Raw genomic sequence first — 21,231 nt, 5'->3', positions numbered from 1 at the left:
AGGGGTCCATCCCTCCTAATGGGCATGGCATATCCTATATTCTATATATGTCCTTCCATCTTTTATCAATGGGAGGTCTATCATAGCCAGTAGTTTTAGAAAGGAATCGTGATATTCCTCAGCTGAAAGTACCTAAAAGCCACAAAGATGCCTAAAAGGGATGTTTACCATGGATTACTGTTCTCATAAATGGATTCCTGCTCTAACTAAATGTATTTAGGGATTTATAAGTATCTGTTGGAAATCTGTTAGACAAACCTACCTGGAGTCCAAAAACCGTAAGAATATTTAAGAGGAATTTTGAATTTTGGAATCCTCATACTGTGTATAAGAAGCCTTTGACGTGTGCAAAATACAAAATCAATATACAGAAATCTGTTGTATTTCTATACACTAATAATGAAGTAGCAGAAACAGAAATTAAGAAAACAATTCCATTTACAATTGCATCAAATAGGGGATCCCTGGGCGGCTCAGCGGTTTAGCACCTGCCTTTGGCCCAGGGTGCAATCCTGGGGTCCCGGGATCGAGTCCCATGACGGGCTCCTGGCATGGGGCCTGCTTCTCCCTCCTCCTGTGTCTCTGCCTCTCTCTCTCTGTGTGTCTATCATAAATAAATAAATAAATCTTAAAAAAAAAAACAATTGCACCAAATAAAATAAAATAAAATACCTAGGGATAAACTTAACCAAGGAGGTAGAAGACCTGTACTCTGAAAACTATAAAAATACTGATGAAAGAAACTGAAGAAGACACAAACAAGTGGAAAGATACCCCATGCTCATGGTTTAGGAGAACAAATATTGTTAAAATGTCTATACTACCGAGAGCAATCTACAGATCTAATGCAATCTCTATTAAAATACCACAGAACTATTTTTTTTAACTTGAGAGAGAGAGAGAGAGCATGCATGCACAAGCAAGCGGGGGGAAGGGCAGAGAGGGAGGGATAAACAGACTCTGCACTGAGTGCAGAGCCCCATGCAGGGCTTGACCTCACAACTCTGAGATCACGACCTGAGCCAAAATCAAGAGCCTGATGCTTAACCAACTAAGCCATCAAGACACCTCACCACAGCACATTCTATAGAACTAGAACAAATAATCCTAAGATTTGTGTGGAACTACAAAGACTCCAATGGCCAAAGCAATCTTGGAAAAAAAAAAAAAGAGAGAGAGAGAGAGAATAAATCTGGAGGCATCACAATTCCAGACTTTAAGTTCATTACAAAGCTGTAGTGATCAAAACACTATGGTACTGGCACAAAAATAAACACATAGGTCAATGGAACATAATAGAAAACCCAGAAATGAACCTGCAATTATATGATCAATTAATATATGACAAAGGATGCAAGAATATGCAATGGGAAAAAGTCTCTTCAAGAAATGGTGTTGGGAAATCTGGATAGCTATATGTAAAGGAATGAAACTGGGCCAATTTCTTACACAATACACAAAAATAAGCTCAAAAGGGATTAAAGACCTAAATGTGAGAACGGAAACCAAAACATCTTAGAAGAAAACATAGGCAATAATCTCTTTGACATTAAGTTTTGGTAGAAACATTTTTTTAGATATGTCTCCTTTGGCAAGGGAAACAAAAGCAAAATTAAACAACTAGGACCCCATCAAAATAAAAAGCATCTGCACAGCAGAGGAAACAATCAACAAAACTAAAAGATAACCCACTGAATAGGAAAGATATTTGCAAATGATATAGCTGATAAAGGGTTAACATCCAAAATATATAAAGAATGAATGCAACTCAATACCAAGAAACAGATAATGCAATTAAGAAATAAGCAGAAGACATGAACAGTCATTATTCCAAAGAAGGTATGCAGATTGCAAACAGCTGAAAAGGTGCTCAATATCACTCATCATCAGGGACATGCAAATCAAACCCACAATGAGATATCACCTCACACCTGTCAAAATGACTAAATAAAAAATGCAAGAAATAACAAACACTAGCAAGGATGTGAAGAAAGGGGAACTCTCGTGCACTGTTGGTGGGAATGCAGACTGGTACAGCCACTGTGGAAAACAGTCTCAAAAAATTAAAAATATAATTACCATATGATCCAGTAATTCCACTATTGGGCATTTATCCAAAGAGTATGAAAACATTAATTCAAAAATATATATGCACCTCTTGTTTGCATGATTTACAATAGCCAAGTTATGGAATCAGCCCATGTCCATCCACAGATAATGGGTAAGATGTGATATATATATATCACTATGATGATATATATATATATATCACTACTCAACCATAAAAAAGAAAGAGATCTTGCCATTTGCAACAATATGGATGGATCTAGAGGGTATAATGCTAGGTGAAATAAGTCAGTCACAAAGACAAAGACCACATGATTTCACTCATATGTGGAATTTAAGAAAAAATAAATGAACAAAGAAAAAAAGAAATCAAGAGACAGTCTCTTAACTATAGAGAAGAATCTGATGGTTATCAGAGGTTACGGGGTGAGGGCATGGGTGAAACAAGTGATGGGAATTAAGAGTACACTTATGATGAGCACTGAGTGATGTATGGAGTTGTTAAACCACATAGGTTGTACATGTGAAACTAATATAACGCAATATGTTAATTATCCTGGAATTTTAAAAATACATTATTTAAAAAAATCCTTTAACCTAGTCTTCTAAAAATTGAAAATTAGTTTAAAATCAGAGAAGGCCTGGGAAAGTTTAGAACATAATTTACCACTCCCTCCAATTTGGAGGCATATTTCCAAATATTCAGCAGTTCTTCCTGCAAGAGGGTTATACTTTTCTGACCCACTGATATTAGGTTTAGTCATGTGACTTGCTTTGGTCAGTGGCACATGTGTGGATATAATAGGAACCATGTTCAAGCAGATGTTTAAGACTATATCTTTTTATCAATTAGCTCTCTTTCTCTTTCCCTTTGCCCCATGACTGTCATTGAGCTTTGATGGGGGCTGGTCCTTTAACCTGGATCTTGGAATAAGAAGACATGTAGAAGAGAGCTGCAGCTGACCTATGCTTACCAGCATATAAGGAGATGATGAAACAAACCTACTTATTGTAAGCCACTGAGATTTTGGGATTTCTCGTTACACAGCATAGCATAGTGAAGGCTAACTGACACAAGGGTTGAGAAAGCTGGGGGGTGGTCATTGGTCAAAGAGCTGTTGGTTAAGCACTCTGACAGAGGCCAGAGATTTGTTCCTTATGCTACATTTTTCAAATTCAATCCTATGGAATACTGCTTCTATTCTTTCCACTGATTGAGGAGTGGATCCTATTTTTCAGTCTGACTCTGCGTGCATGTGAAGTGTGTGTGTGTGATAAAGCTTCCCACTCTGAGCTCAAGTCAGAAGGACACATCTTCCTGCTTAAAGCCAGCATGGACTCAGCCTTTTGGAGCTGTGTCAGATGTACGTAGTCAGATGTTCATTACTCAGGAGCTGATTATTTCATCTCTTCTTTCTCTTAGTGTTGATTTAGACCATCTTGTGTACATTAGCACTGCTCTTCAATAGTGACAGCATGGCTAAACTCAAAGTCCAGAGTCACTTGTGCGCTAACCACTTTGGCAGAAGGGAGCCACTCATACCTGCATGGCATTGTCTAGGTGCTGAATCAATATAGTCTAATTTAATCTCTATGGCCATCCATGAGATCGGTGTTCCTGTCCTCATTTCACAGACCATGAAACAGAGGCTGAGACATTAAGCCACTTGCCCAGAATCATACAAGTGGTAGGAAGAGTTGCAATACAGAACCAGATACTTGTCTATATTTTTCATGACTTCTGTCAGCACCAGCAAAACAAAACCAAACCAAACCAAACATAAAAACACTCTCCCCCGCCAAAAAGAAAAAAAAAAGAAAGAAAAAGAAAAAGAAACAAACAGAAACCCACACTGATTTCAATGGAGGATAACGTCAAATAATATGGCAACAGCAGGACTGGAGCGCTCCTATGGAATAATGTGATGGGAAAACCTGAACTAAGGAGCAAACAAACTTTCATAGTGGGAGGGAAGGAGAGAAGCCAACACGGAGGAGCAGCCCTTTCGTCCACTGCCTGTAAACTGGGTCCCTGGGAAGACCTTGTGGAGAGTGGCAGGAAGAGAGGGTGAGAAGACTGTGTCTATTTTGGGGAGTTTCTTCCTTTCCTTCAAAGTGAAAAAAAGCAACAGCTTTTGTTTAAACCCCTAAACAAACTGTTTACTCTTATACTTCATGCGACGTGAAACTGAGAAACGGATGGCAGTGCTCTCTGAATGGTAATATTGTCCTCAGCCGGTGCTATTAGTGATGCGACGGAGGTATTTAATTAATTACCACTGACATATGTTTGTGCTAATTTATAAGACTGGTTAGCTTGCACATTGCATCTGAACTCTTGCCTGCCTAGAGAGCTTCCTGAATGTAAAGCAATTTTCTAACTTGAAGCTAATGAAAGAAATACCAGAATAGTCTAAGTTTGGCAGGTTCTGATGGGTTACCTCCCAGTGGTTCTCAACCAGGGAGATTTTGTCCACTACAAGGGATATTTGGCAATGTCTGGAGACATCTGTCATTATCACAGTCAATGTGGGTACTGGGGAAGCATCCAGTGGGCAGAGCTCAGGGAAGCCACTGAACATCCTACACTGTACAGGACAGCCCTCCGCCACAAAGGATGATCTGGTCCCAAAATGAGAAGTGTTGGGGTTGAGAAATTCTGACCTGGCTCTCTGCTCCTACTAAAATAACCCATGTCCTGGGTGAGAAAGTGGCTTCCTCAAGGTCACACAGCAAGTTAGAGGCACAACTTGGCAACAGAATGATCTGCAGTCATTAGAAGCATGGGCTCTGGAGTCAGAACGTTTGGCTCCCAATCCTGGAGTTGACTCTTACTACCTGGGGAAACTGTAGCAAGATCCTTAGCTATACCTCATCCAGAACACAGGAATCATAATGGTGTCTGCTAACAGGCTTCTGAGAAAAATCCAATGACATAAAGCTTGTATAGACTTGACATGCATATGTTGCATTTCTTGTGGATATTCCATTTATTGTTAGAATTCTGTACCATCTTATCAGCACGACTCAGGGTAAGGTAAGACACATTATTATAATGATTGCTAATACAAGGTGGAAACCTTCCATTTAAACATTGTCAGCCCCCGCTGTGGCCAATGCTGGAGAGGTCTCTGAATCACCAAGGACCACTTCAGTGGTGCAGTTGGTCTGATCCAAGGACACAGCACTGGCTCTGAAGGCAGGGTGTATGCAACAGCATATAAACATATTTCTTCTTTAGTTTGATGACCTCAACACTTCCATTATCCTTTATAAAGAGATATAGGGTGAGCGGGCTGATAAATGCCTCTCCACATCCCCTGTGAGAAATCCAAGTCCTAATCCCTGGATCCAGATCCTCCCTAATATGGCACGAGGATCTTCACAGCTGAGATTCAGTTGGGGATTTTGAAATGGAGAGATTATTTTAGACTATCTGGGTGGCCCCTAAATGTCATCATGAAGGCACTTAAAAAAGGGAGGTGAGGAGGTCAAAGGAGGAACAAGAAAAGATGATGATGGAAGCAGAGAGAAACAAGAGACCATACGATGCAGGGCCATGAGCCAAGGTATAAGGACAGCCTTTAGAAGGTGAAGAAGGCAAGGATACAATTCTCTCTTCATGGCTTTAGAAGGAATGAACTCCACCAGCACCTGGACCTTAACTCTGGAAGACTCATTTTGGAAGACTTAACTCTGGAAGACACTGACCTCCAGAATGGTAAGAGAATAAATATGTTTGAAGCCACTAAATGTGAGGTTACTGGTTATATAGCATGATAGGAAATGAATTTGGAGGGTTACTGATGGTTGTGGTGAAGGCACATTGGCACAGGAGGCTGAGACCCCTTCAGGGGAGAAAGAGCTTGAGGTGCTCATCCCTTCATCCTTGAGGTTCAGGGTTATATATCTGCTGACCCACATGGCTCTGACTGTGGTCAGCTAGCAGCACAAACCATGGGGGCCACCAGCAGAGGACTCACCCTTGTGGATGGGAGAAGCTGGGCTGGAGCTGAGACCAGGCTAAGGTTGTCATAGGGGTGGGTAAATTTGGTTCTGGGAGAGTATGAGGCCACAGCTAAGATCTTTCTAGAGCCTGATGCCCTGACACTGAAGATCTGAGTTAGGAGCCATGGCCTCTGTCATGAAAACCTGGTAGAGGTGTTGTCTTAACATGAGGTGCAATGATCATAAATAGCAGACCTAAGATGCTTGAGGTCAAACGCAGTGGAAGAGCAGCGTGGAGTTGCAATGGCATTTGAACAGGATTGCCATAAGGGCAAAAGGTTCAGTAAGAGAGGGAGAAAATTAAGCACACATGATACTTTCCAGCAAGTTATCAGGCTAGGCTGAGGCAGATGGCATCGTCTCTTGCTACAAACATATAGTTGGGCTAGGTAGCACATAGTAAAAACATAAAAATACCCAACCAAACTTAAAAGTCAGAGAGGAAACTCACTAGGGGCTGGACATGTTAGGGCTGATTATGGGGCTCTGAGATCTGTTTATGAGCTATAAGGAGGGCTTGGGAGATATATTCACACGCTTTCAATCGATTCTCATGATCTGCAGATTCTGTACTTGTGAAATCACCTTCTCACTAAAATTATTTGCAACCACCAATTCAGTACGAGTGGTACTTGGCAGTCATTCACAGCCTCGAGCACGGCTGCAAGTAACCCGAGTCTCTCAATGTGCGCCTTCCCAGTGGAGGTGGAGAGACTCCAGTTGTTGCAGTCCCCATACCACAAACAGGGGTCATTTTCCCCATCCGCTTCGTGCTGGAGGGATTTTTTTTGTTTTTTTTTGTTTGTTTTGTTTTTTTTTTTGTACTTTTATTGGTTATTTCATCACTTAAAATGGTCCCCAAGCATAGTGCTGACGTGCTGGCTAGAGTTTCAAAGAACAAGAAGGCTGTGATGTGCCTCATGGAGAAAACTCGTGGGTATCAGGCAGGAGTTACAGTGCTGAGTGAGTACAATGTTAGTGACTCAACAATAACATTAAGTAAAGTGTCTTTAAATAGGAACACTCATAAGACAAGGTTTGACTGCTGGATGAAAATGTTGTGACCAGAAGCTCACAGGACCCTAACCTGTGCTTCCTCTAGGAGCCATGGTTCACTTGTCACTAAATTGGTATTCTTGCAACTTTACGGTACCTAACCCTGACATGTGATAAGAATCAATTGTAGACACACACACATGCATGCACACATCCCTTTTCTGGTCCCATTTTAGGGTTCCTTGCAGGACCCTTACTTGCAAGGTAAGTACCATTATGCCCACTTGACAGATGAAAACACTGAGGCTCTGAAAGGCTAAACTGGCTCCCATCATCACACAGAACTGAAAATCAAACCCAATTCTGCCAGAATTAATCATCTGTGCTCTTTCTACAAAATTTTGCTGATTCTAGGATTTGTGGATTGAATTGAATCGTGTTGAATGCTGAAAAGCACATAGCTGATCACAGGCTGATCAGTCAAACAAGAGACATCTCCAAGGAATGTTCTTTAAAACTCACTTGAGCACATCCAAAACCAAAGTTCAGCCTAGGGAAGAAGCAAGTCAAAGTTTAAAGATGCCTTTTTAATCTAGAAGAGAAAATGAATCTTAAATCAGGACAGCCATTACATTTGTGCCTTTCTATTGACTACTTTGCTTCAGTCATCAAGAAACACCCCCCTCCCACTTTTTGGGGGAAGGTTTAGCTAGGCTGTTTTATAATTTTTTAGGTTGAGATTTGTATGCTTTTGTTTGTTTTGTTTTGAGAGCCTAATGACTACTTTCACTGTCTTTTATGTCTAATCTTCCCCAAACAATCATAAGAATGGTCTATAAACCTACTTCCTCCAGTGATCCACGCATCACTGCACGGAACATTAGAAAGGAGAGGATCAGGTGACTCACAAGTAAGCAGAGAACACCCTGCCTGGTTCGCTTACAACGGACTCAAGCCCTCCATTCTGCGCTCAGCTGGGAAAATTCATCTCTGATCCAAGATTTCTGCGGATTCCAGGATCTTAAAGTCTTACCATGACCTCTGGGTCTAATTTCCTGATAATCTCACTCTGAGGATGCCAGCGCCATCCAGATGTGGATGCCAGAAACCTTGCCCTGATTTTCCGAGCCCGAAATTCAGAAAAGACGTTTATTTGGGTGTGGAACAGTCTTAAAGGGAGGTTTGAGGTGATGGATGACTTCTACGTAGCAAGTAACTTGAAAATTGATTTTTAGGCACAGGTGATCTAAAAAAATTCTTCAGCTATTCCTATTGCTGGCTTTTTTTTTTTTTAAAATGCCATTCCTGGCCCTCTTGCTGAATGTTTTTCTGTAACTTTTCCCTTTCTCTCTCTGTTAGTTCTCCCAACTAAAATTTCTGGGGTACAGACCTGGCCATCCATCTCTGTTTTACTGTTCGTCCATTCTTAAAGCTTATTATCAAGATGTTTTTCTAAAAAAGGCAGAGTCCCCTAAAGTGTATTTTCAGGCCAACTATAAAAATAACATTTTCACTTCTTTTTTAATGGAGTGGGAGCTCCACAGAAGGGAGGATTTGGATGAGTTTACAAAGGATTTAAAGAATCAAGACTATGAAGGTGAGTCTGAAAATACCACCATATGAGAACAATTGGATTTTGCATCTTTGTCTCTGCTTGATGTTATGCCCACGGCAGTTCTCATGCTGACTGTTCCCTTGTCTAAGAAGAATGTAGGTCCGACTCCCAGTCTCAAAATGCTGTCATTTTCTTTTTTTAAGGTTTATTTATTTATGTGAGAGAGCAGGGAGAGGTGCAGGGGGGGAGGGAGACAATGAGACTCCCCCTGAGTGGAGAGCCTGATGTGAGGCTCAGTCCCAGGACCCTGAGATCATGACCTGAGCTGAAATCAAGAGTCAGACGCTTGACGGACTGAGCCACCCAGGTGTCCCCCAAATGTTGTCATTTTCAAATAAAGATGGCCAAATTCAGTCCAAAAATGATGGGACTTGCATAGAAAAATGTGAGAAGACAGGATTACACTAGTGAGCCCATTTTTGCCGAATGTTTCCTCACTATTTCCCAGATTGGGGGGGGGCAGATTCTAGTGGAGAAGACCTGCTCCTTCAATTCCAGATAGCAGTATTAACATTAATCTTTGCTAATACTTAGGTAGTATCTACTGTATGAATGTTTTCTGTTATTTAATTACATTTACTCATTTAATCTTTACTGAGAACCAATGAGGCAGGCACTGTTTTCATTCCCATTTTATAGATGAAGAAATTGAGACTGAGAAGTCACCAAAGGTGTTGACAAACCCTGGCAATTTGGCTCCAGAATCCACGTTCTTAACTGCCATGCAATTCCAATCTCACCGTGATTTCATGAACAGCAGGGTCAGGGGACTGCTGAGTCGGGTGGCCCAAAACACAATGCTTAGAACACCAAGGTCATAGTTTGAATCCTGCCAGATCCTTCAAATGTCAGCCTAAGTGCCACTTCCACGGAGCATGTTCCCAAGCTCCCATACCAGGATATGTACCCTTTGGTGACCTGCACTGTCATTGCTAAGTGATTGCTTGTGCAATTACTTTCTCCCCTCTCCTAAAATGCAATCTCCAGTATCATGTCCCTCTGGGTCACCACTGTATTTCTAATACCCCGCAGAGTGTACGACACATAGTGTGGCTTCAATAAATACTTGCTTAAAGCAAGTACAAATGAATAAGAGTGTACACAGATGAGCAAAATGCCTGGGTTCAAGAACAGGGTCTGTCAAAACTCAACACTACTGATGTTTCCAGCCAGATTCTTTGTGGTGGGGGGCTGTTACAGATATAGTAGGATGATTAGCAGTATCCCTGCTCCTACCTGCTAGATGCTAGTAGCACCCCAAACCCAGTCATGACAACCCAAGCTGCACCCTAAAATGCACGATGGATTGAACGAGAGGATACAGAGAGGAACACAATGCTGTCTCTTACTGTAGGGAAACAGACAAAAGAACATTTTCTAATGTTGAACTTCATTAATAACACTGGCTTATGATACAAGTGCATTTCTGCAGGGTAAGTTCTTTAGAAACAAACACAGTAAGGGAGTTCGGCTTAGTAACAACAGTTATCACTGGGAACCACATATTATGAGCAGGTGCTGTGCTAAGTGTTCCACCTCATGATCTTACCTGCCTCTTACAACAACCTATGGATGACAGAAGCCCAGACAACATAGTGACTTGACCAAGGCGACATGACTGAGAGATCAGATTTTGAACCCTGGCAGGTCTAGCTGATGGCAAAGCCCTCACTCTGTGTCACCAACTTACAAGCACTCTTTAGCACCCTTGATGCCTCATGTTTGCAAACATTTCTCCAAATGCTTTTACACCCATTTATATGTGTGGGAAGTCATCTAGAAGACAAACACCTGTATCTCTGTGCCTAGAACAGTGCCTGGGACTTAGAAATACCTGTTGAGTGGATGAATGGTTAGAAAGCCTTCTCTCAATCCACAGTTATTAAAATCAAGTTTCATAATTTATTAAAGGGTGTGTCTATTTCTCACCTAATTTTTGTCCATTGCTAGACCAAACAGTTTAACCACGTCTTTAGGCAGCATGAGCTTCTGCTGGTTCATGCCTTCCACACTTGCCCTGTAACTCTTAAGCACTCATCAAGATATTTTTCCTGAGGAGAAACAGTCCCCTCCCTACTAAAGGGAATCCATAGTGAAATCCCCACCTCTCATATATGCATTCTTTAGTAGGGATCATTTCCCCCATTTTACCAATCGGAGAAAAAAAACAGAACTGGTCCAGAACATCTCTTAAAGCTTAATAATACATGTTTTGCAGTAAACGCTTCTCTTGATTTCTTTTACAAACTATGGAAATGAGATATGAAGACTTGCCCTAGCAACACAGGCAGGATGATGCTTTCTGACTTCTTGTTTCCTTTTGGGTTATGGCTGAGGCTCTGAAATACTCTATCCCACTGACTGCTGCCTTGAGACAGTGGGTGTGAGCCAAGAAAATCTATTCAGCCATTTGTTACATCCAAAAATGGCATCCGTGAGATAGGAGGCCTCAAGCTGTAGGGTCCCAAATGCAGATCGGAACATTCTGGTGCTTCTATTTTCAGAGGTGCGGTAGGAAAAATGGCACCCACGAGTTTTTGGATAGAAAATCTGCAAAAGAACAATCAAAATAGCTCTCGCTGGAGGTCCCCTCCTCCTATGCCTGACTCCAGCCTGGGCCGGGAAGGGACTTGAGTGAGCAAAGAAAACAGACGATGCCACTAGAAGAAAGAAACTTACCCTCTGAGTGGCTTTTCTTTTTTTTTTATAAATTTATTTTTTTATTGGTGTTCAATTTGCCAACATATAGAATAACACCCAGTGCTCATCCCGTCAATTGCCCACCTCAGTGCCCGTCACCCAGTCACCCCCACCCCCTGCCCACCTCCCCTTCCACCACCCCTAGTTCGTTTCCCAGAGTTAGGAGTCTTTCATGTTCTGTCTCCTTTTCTGATATTTCCCACTAATTTTTCTCCTTTCCCCTTTATTCCCTTTCACTATTTTTTATATTCCCCAAATGAATGAGACCATATTATAATGTTTGTCCTTCTCCGATTGACTTATTTCACTATGAGTGGCTTTTCAAGGCAGGTTGCGTTCTTTGAGGGATGCATTCCTCCTGTGATTGCAGACAGAATCTGCTCTCTAAAGAGATCTCTCTGAGCTGAATACTTCTCAAAGAAAGTAAGCCATAAAAGAATACAATGACAGTGTCAACTCTCTGCTTCCGAGCACTAAAAACCTGCATTTGAATGCTATGTAAGGATAGTCTTGGGAACCAGCATAGAGTGGCTGAGTGTCCTTTGTAGGATGCAAGAATGTCTGATACCATAACAGCTCTTTAAATACTTGTTCCCTTCCTGGAAAACAGGGTCACTGGAGGGAAGAGGCTCTGGCTTGTTCACATAGAGCACTGAGAGGAGGGCCAGGGGAATAGGATGTGGTCATCAGGAAGAGAGGTAGGACACAGGGAGAGAAATCAGGTTTGCAAACCTGCCTGGGATCCTAGCTCATCTCTACTTCCTTTGCTGATCCTTTGATCTTTAAAACCAGAAGTCTGAGACTATTTTTGGGTGGGCTAGGGGGCTTGGAACCCTCAGGCAGGCAGATGAAACTTGTGGAAACCTTCCTAGAATAATTATTTTTAAAAATCCATAAAATACATTGCATTTCAAAGAAACTAATTCCTTGAAAAAACAGTTATCAAAATATTTAATAAAATGAATGTGTGAAATGGTAATAAATGGTCTTATTTATTAACACGTTAACAAAAAAAGATCCAGTGGGGGTCTGAAGACTTCCTAATTTTGAAATAGTGATAAATGTAAATGACATTTTGGAATGTCTACAACACTTGTAATGGTAATTAGCTATGATTTCTATTGGTGACATAGTAATGGCTATGCTGATACTGCTGTGGTGTATTCCTTCATTCATGATCGAAGGCCCTATCAAATCTTAGTTAGGAGTTAGTGGACATGAAGTCACATTTTATTTCTCCCCTCTCAGTTCACAGCCTTCCTGAATTCTATCAGCAGCTCAGACTAGACATCTTTGCTTTCACTGCAGCGACAGGGGCACCTGGTGGTTCAGTCGGTTAAGCATCTGCCTTCGACTCAGGTCATGGTCCAGTGTACTAGGATGGAGCTCAGTATCAGGTTCCCTGCTCAGTGGGGAGTCTACTTCTCCCTCTCTCTCTCTCCCACTCATGCTTTCTCACTCATTTTTTTTCTCTCTCCCTCTCAAATAATAATAAAAAAATACTGCAGTGATAAGGAGAACAATCCCTTAGAACTATTCTTCACTTACATTCATTCCCTCCATCATATCTTCTAGTCCTGCAGGTTTAAATTTCTTTATATGTTGATTATCCTCAATGTTCTACCTCTACACCTGGGTCTCTCCACAGAAATGCCTTCTTTTTTTTTTATTTTTTTTATTTATGATAGTCACACACACACAGAGAGAGAGGCAGAGACACAGGCAGAGGGAGAAGCAGGCTCCATACACCGGGAGCCCGACATGGGACTCGATCCCGGGTCTCCAGGACCGCACCCTGGGCCAAAGGCAGGCACCAAACCGCTGCGCCACCCAGGGATCCCCCAGAAATGCCTTCTTTAGCAGCTCTGCCTGGGTGCCCTGTTGGCATTTCAAATCAAGTATGTCCACATGGGCTCCCCATCTTCCCATTCACACCCATCCCACTGTAGTCTTGTGCATCCTGGTCATGGGCCTCCCGTGCTACTGGTGATCTGGGCCAAAGAAATTGGATCTCCCTGTCTCCTCTCTTTCTCTTTCCACATCCAACCAATCAGCAAGTCCTGTCAGCTTTGCTTTCAAAACATATCCCTACCACACCTTGTTTCTTGCCACCTCTTGTCTAACACCTGAGCTCCGGTCTCCCTCATCTCTCACCAGATTACTGCAGTAGCTTCTTAGCCAGTCTGCTTTCTCCTCCCTTCCCTTCCTAAAGGTTGCTCTTGGCATGGCATCCAGGGTAGTCTTTTAAAACCAAGAGGGATGCAATCTGTATTACCTCTCTGTTCAAAACCCTCCAAAATCCTTTCCATTTCGCCAAGAATAAAATTCATATTTCAACCATGGACTACGATACTCACACATCTCCAATTCTCTCTCTGACAGCATCACTCAATCAGCTTCAGTAGCTTTTGTCCTCTGTTCTTCAAATTCACCAACTTAACAGCCTACCCCAGGGCCTTTCCCTGCTATTACACTGCCAAAAGGCTCTTCCTGAGGCCCACATGATTCTTCACTTCCTTCAGGTTCTGTGAAGTCTCCACTAACTACCTGTTATGGACTGAATTGTGTACCCTCTAAAAATCCATAGGTCAAAGTACCCTCAGTAGCTTAGAATGTGGCTATATTTGGAGACGGGGTCTTTAAAGAGGCAACAAAGTTAAAATGAAGCTGTTAGGTAGGCTCTAAGCCAATCTGTGTCCTTATGAGAACAGAAGAGAAGGGGGATGCCTGGGTGGCTCAGTGGTTGAGCATCTGCCTTTAGCTCAGGGCATGATCCTAGGGTCCTGGAATTGAGTTTCTCATTGGGCTCCCCATAGGGAGCCTACTTCTCCCTTTGCCTATGTATCTGCCTCTCTCTGTCTCTCAAAAATAAATAAAACTTTAAAAAAAAAGAACAAGAGGAGACAAGGACACAAAAAGAGACACTGGAGTGCACAGGCACAGAGGGAAAACCATGTGCAGAGGCAGCTAGAGGGCCACCATCTGTAAGCCAAGCAGAGAGGCCTCAGGAGAGACTAATCCTGCCAGCACATTGATCTTGGACTTTGAGCCTCCTGAGCTGTGAGGAAACACATTCCTGTTGTTTAAGCCATCCACTCTGTAGGATTTTGTTTTCACAGCAAAATACCATATCAAGTAATAATTCCACTGTTCATCCTAAGACCTCTCCTTCCCCTCCTTATCCTGCTTTATTTTCCTCTATCAGCACTCAATACCATAAAATATACTCATTGTAAAACATAAGCAAATTGGTTTATTTGCTCATGGTCCACTTTCCTTACTGGAATATATATATGTAAGGACAGCACAGGCTCTGCTTAGATTGTAGACGGATTAGCACTTGGACTGGAGCTCTGCACTCAAAGTTGAATGAATGAATGAATGAATGAATGAATGAAATGGTTTCTAATAAAACAGTTTGCATCCTTTATAAAGGTCTCAGAAGCCACTGTTATTCTTAACATCAGGCCACCACTTTGGAATTAGATGGATCATCCCCCACTCATGCCTGAATCTATATGAGCCATCTGGAAACCCTCCACTGAACCAGCCAAGGAGCCTGGCAATAAAGTGGACCTATGCTGGCTCTCTTCCCTTCACACCCAAGGCATGTTCTTTCTCACCCGGGCAGATAGGTAAGGAGCTCTTCCTAATTGCTAAGAATACTATTTCTCATTTTATTTGTGTATGCTTTCAGGTTTACAGAGTTCTTTCCTAGGCATTAGATTTAATCCTCTCTCCTACTGCCTCAGAAAAAAAGAATTGTTTATTAACTCAATATTTGCATACAACTTTATTCATACTGGGAACATAGCAGTTCCAAATAGTTATGTGTTTATCTGCCTGTTCTGTGGGTCCATGAATTTCTACAAGGAAAGAATGTTTGTATTCCCAGGGCTGAGCACAAACAGTAGATGCTGACCGGATGGATGTTTGTTGGTGTTATTATAATCCAATATTTACTAAGTTACTCCAATGTCCTTACACTACAGTGGGGATATTATCAGCAGCACCCCTCAATGTTGCTGTGTTAATATGAGTGAACGCTGAGCACATGTCTGGCGCATGGTAAGCATTCAAAACAGGAAGCCCTGACTGAGCCTGGGTCAGATGAAACCACAACACAGATGCATGCTCAGGTCGGAGGCCGGTGTAGTCTGCACAAACCTCACTCCTGGAGATGCCAGAGAAGAAACTGAGAAGCATGATCTGGGGGAAAGAGACTTTGGAGAATTAAATGAACTCTTGCATTTCCTCTCAATCATACAACTTAATTATTGGGAAATGCCACATGCACTTTTCTATTGGGACAGATGTGTGGGAAGAAAGGGAGGCAGGCTTAGGATTTTTTTTTCCTTCGGGTTTATGAGTTTCATTGATTTTTCTAGAAGGAAAGGGCTTCTCTTTGACCCTGTTCCCCCTGCTTGGGACAAGAATTGTTGGCAGCTTCCCAGAGATTAATGATCCTGGCCCTGTGCCCAAAGGGAGCCTAGGAGGCAGCGAGACTGGCAGGTGAAGGTAGAGACAGTCCGGGGTGTCTGAAACTGTGTTGCCTGCTTCCGTAGCCCCACACGCAACCCATCCCAAGCCCCATCAATTTCATTTCCAAACCCCTCCCCAATATGCCGGTTCCTCTCAGCTCCTTTGCCATCCCCCTCAACTCAAGCTGCCATCTTTTCCTGAAACAGACTCTTAACTTGACGACCCTCAAGCTCCACTCATTTCCTCCCCGTATCTTCCCATCTGAGCTAACAGAGTGACCATCTTGAAACCTAAATTAGATCCTTATCACCTCTATCTTCTCAAAACCCTTCAGTTGCTTCCCATTGCACTTGGACAAATAGCAAAATCCTTCACACATGCAAACAAACTAGATGCCTGTCCATGGATGGATGGTTGAAGAAAATGGGGTGGAGACATACAACAGAATCCTATCCATCTTAAAAAAGAAGAAAATTCTATCGTTTGCAATAATGTGAACAAACTTTGAGGACATGATGCTGAGTGAAATAAACTCCAGTCATGGAAAGACAAATACTGTATGATTCCACTTCCACTTGGATGAGCAGACTAAAGTAAACAAATTCACAGAATTTAGAAATGGAAGGATGGTTTCCAGGAACTGCAGGGAAAGAGAAACACAGAGCTGCTAATCAATGAGCTCCAAGTTTCATTTAAGCAAAACCAGTAAGCTCTAGAGATCTGCCGTGCAACATTGTGCTTACCATCAACCACTCAATGCTGAGGATAGGCCTTATGCTCAGTGTTCTTACCCAACAGAGCAAGTTTTTTCAAAAAAGAATTAAGCCAAGTATCACCACTAATCATTATTTTAAAACTGAAATTTGATGAAAGACCAACATTTTGTGTGCCTCAGTTCACGTGGGAAACAGGCACTTACTAATTGATTCCAGTAACTAGATAGGCTGAATGTACATTATTCATAAATGCTGCAAAGGTATTATTGATTTGATAAACTGATAATCAGTGTTTTCTGTATATTGGGATTATGTGACTAACTTTGAAATGGACACAATGAGAGCACCTGGGTTGCTCAGTCGGTTAAGCGTCTGACCCTTGGTTTCGGCTCAGGTCAGGATCTCTTGGTTGTGAGACAGAGCCCCACCTCAGCCTCTATGCTCAGCATGGAGCCTGCTTAAGATTCCCTCTCTCTCTCTCCCTCTTCCTCTGCCCCTCCCCCTAGCTGCATGCATGCTTGCTCTCTCTCTCAAAAAATAAATAAAATGTACACAGGTGTAGTACAATTGAATGGTTTTAACATGGAAAAATAAACATTTTTATATTTAAAAAAAAAACACAAATCTTTTCCATGGTCTTCCAAATCCTCTATGGTCTGGCCTCTGCTTACCTCATCTCCCACCTCTCATCCCCTTCTCTCTGTATTATGACCACAATATCTCTTCCAGCAATTTGAAAAAACTCCATAATCTCTTCCCATTTTGTGGCTGTGAAAGTTTCAACATAGAGTGACATCCTCAAAGGGTCCCAATCGGATCCCTCTCCCACTGTCTAAATTAGATTCTCATGTCATACTCCTCACAGCACCTTCAAATTCCCCCTGGAAGCATTTCCCACACCTTCAAAGCTCAGGTGTGTCTTTGATTCTTTGTTTTTCTGAGCCTCTCCAGCTGGGGTTTGTAGACCATGAGGGTAGACTATCCTGTCTTGTTCACCCCTTTATCTCCTGTGCCTACAAGGCTGAATTTACTCCATGAATATTTGTGGAGTTCTTAGGAGGTGCTAGATCCTCTGCTAGGTGCTGGGGACAAAGAAGGAATATGATGTAGTATCTGACCACAAGATAGCAGGACAGACAGATCTGTACTGAAACATACACAGCCATAATTGGAAGGGATAAGATCCGGTGCCTTCTGGTACACAGAATTTTTGAGGAAGGAAGGAGGAAGAAGGAACTCTGAACTACATATGAAAATAGTACTATATATGTGAAAGGAGAAGGAAACAAAGATTTGCCTAGAAGACTGGGATGGATTCTTAAAGGAGGTGGTGATTGATCTTGGCCCTAAAGGATCCTAAAGAATGAACAGGTGTTTGTCAGATGCACAAACCTGTGGAAGATGGGCTGGATGGAGGGTAAGGGACTCGTTAAAAGGCTGTAGCAAAAGTTCAGAGGAAAGATGAGCAGGTCTCAACTGGGCAGCAGCAGAGAGGTTGATGAGAAAGAGATGGTTTCTAGAGACATTACAGAGGAGTTGAATTTGAGGAAGCTGAATTTGAGGCTATTAGGTAGGATGATGTTTAGCTAAATATAAGTAATAGAATTCTAATCAACAATAGCCAAAATAATACAGACATCTCTTATTTCACTAACAATAAGATGGGGGGCAGAACAAAGTTTGGCTCATCAATTCACTTATGTCATTAAAGATCCACATCCATTCCAGTATGGACTCCAGTCTTTAACATACTTTTTTATGTTTCTGTGTGTTGTCTCATGGTTTCCAGGTGGCAGCCATAGCTTCAGGCATCATGGTTGCATTCAAGAGAGTGGGGAGGAGATGAAGATGGGAGAGTCAGGCCATTGAGTGAAGATCACTTTCCTTTTTACTTCTTTGATTATAGGGGAAATATTTTTCAGACCTTCCCAGCAAAATGTGTCATTGGCCAGGATGGGCCATATGGCTGGCCACTCCTAGCTGCAAAGTGAGCTGGGAAACCAGATATCCTGCAAAGCAAAACAGAGGTGCCTGAATGGCTTAGACCAGTCATGATTCATGCTCTGGAGCTTCCATGTAGTCTCCCTGAAACACAATCAAGACCAGCAGCTAACAGTGTCTGCCATAGGGTGGGAGGTGGGCTTTGGTTTTATTCAGTCTCCTCCTGGATCAGAAAAATGGCAGGCAGCTCCCTCTTGGCTTCAGTGCTGTGGAAACCATTGCTTGTTCCAGCTGAGCCTGCTGTTCTTTACTCATACATTCCCAAGAAGATGATTATGCAGAACAGCGAGAGCTTTCTTGTTTCTCGAATATTCTTGAGAAATAAGACTGCATTAATAATTTGTTTTCTTGGTATGGGCCATTCGGTTGCAAAACGATATTCCAGTCATAGCACGATACTTCCTTTCCTCATTTACATTCACCGTTGGTATAATTATGCTTTTCAGTCAGAATACTTATTAATTTTATAGACCTACCTGAAAATTAAATTGGATAAATTCCGTTTGCCTGGTACCTTGAAATATGTGTTTTTCCAAGCTGCTGCTGGAACCCACTTTGGCCCTGTGCAATTTTGTTCCTCTTTAAGTTCATTTGCAAATACCACTGTGTTGGTTTAAAGGGCATTCATCATTTCTGAGTAGGAGAAACATCACAAAATGCAGTCCAATTCAAAACAAAGTAGGAGGACAATGGAGAAAATTGTCAAATATTTTATTTTCTCATGGGGTGGAGGGAAACCATTGAGTGAGGCATAAAATTTCTCTTTGGGTTCAATGAATCTGACTTGTTGGTGGGGAGAACTCTGTGTTGTACCAAAAAGAGTCAGGAAGCCAAAAAGTGTAAAAAAGCATATGAGCTGGGGCTTCCCTACTGACCAGGGCAAAGGGGGCAAAATATGAGGAAGCAGGTGGCGTGTCTGTTCATGAACCATCTACCAAACTTACTGTCTCAGGCACCCTGGTGCTAGAAATACAATTAAGACATATTACCTACTTTTCATAGGGTAGATGGATTATTAGACAATGATAACAGACCATGGTAAATGTTATGACAGACAAAAAGCAAGGGGCATAGTGAGAGGCCAGAGCAGAGCCACACACCCTACACCAAGGGCAGAAAACAGAGCTTTGCTCTGTGTGCTGTACTCCAATGCCCAGCCCAGAGCCTGGCTTATAGAGGCTCAAAAGTCAGCTGTTGAGGCGAATTGGATTTAAATGAATGGTACTTCATGCTGTGTAATAATCAAGGTAATATGAGCTCTTATAACAAACACCTAAATCTCAATGACTATAACACAACAGAAATGTGTGTGTGTGTGTGTGTGTGTGTTATCTCCAGCTTGCCAACTGCAGATGTTAGGACTTCTCAGCTTCCATAACTACATGAGCTGATTCCTTACACACACACACTCTCTCTCTCTATATATATATGTATATATACATATACATATGTATATATATTCCAATATTTTGTTAGTTTTGTATATATATACATATATATGTATATGTATATATATTATATATGTATATGTATGTATATATGTATATACATATATGTATATGTATATATGTATATATATTACATATATATGTATATGTATATATATATATATTCCAATATTTTGTTAGTTTTGTTTCTCTGAAGAACCTTGACTAATAAAATAAGCAACAGGGATGAACCAAATAAGTGAATTGACTTCAGTTAGTGACTCATCATAAAATGACAGGGTTATCCTGCTCACACACACATAAAATGCTACATTTGAGAGAGGAAAACAAAAGTCAGCAATGGAAACTTTCATACAAAGACCAAAGTAGAAGGTAACTGGCCCCATAACTTGCTTTTCACCCAAGCCCTGAAAACTTCAAAGACAGTGTTCAAATCTACAAAGTTGGGAGTTATGAAGGATGGGTCAGTTCTTGACATCTAATGCACAGTGTGGTGACTACAGTTAACAATACTGTACTGTACACTTGACATTGCTGATAGAGTATATCTTAATTGTACACACACACACACACACCCCAAACCAAAATAAAATTATGTGAGCAATGCATGATATGTTAGCATGACTGTAGGGACTTTTTCACAACGTAGAACAAATCATCCCATGAGAGACCTTAAATAAATACAATTTTTATTTGCTGATTATATGTTGAGAAATCTGGAAAAAGGAATACTTTAAAAAAGAATATCAAAGGCACCAGTACCCAAGGTTCTAATCCTGGCCAGACCTCTAAGTAGCTGAGTTGTCCTGTTCAAGTTCAAAATACTGCCAGACCTCAATTTTCTCAGGGTAAAATTAGGAGATTGAATCACATGGTCTGGCCATACTTCCAGAGCTCTGCAAATCTGTGACTCTTAAGGATTTTGTGAATGTTCCCCAAGTTTCCTGAAGCTGAGTGGTTGGGTCCCGGCTATGGGAGAAAGGAAATCAGGTGAATTCTTTGTTGTGGTACTTGAGACACTCTGTGAATTTTGTCTGAATTCCCAGCCTGGCTCCCCTGACATTGGGCAATTCACATAACCTCCCTGTGACTCAGTGTCACTTAGCCATAGAATAACAGCACCAGTCAGGTATGCGTAGCGTCTACTTCTTAGAGTGGGTTGTAACAATTAAATGAGATAACATTCAGGAAGTGCTTA

This window comes from Nyctereutes procyonoides, unplaced genomic scaffold (genome assembly GCF_905146905.1).
Source record: "Nyctereutes procyonoides isolate TBG_1078 unplaced genomic scaffold, NYPRO_anot_genome, whole genome shotgun sequence".
Lineage (NCBI taxonomy): Eukaryota > Metazoa > Chordata > Mammalia > Carnivora > Canidae > Nyctereutes > Nyctereutes procyonoides.
This window is presented reverse-complemented; position numbering follows the sequence as displayed.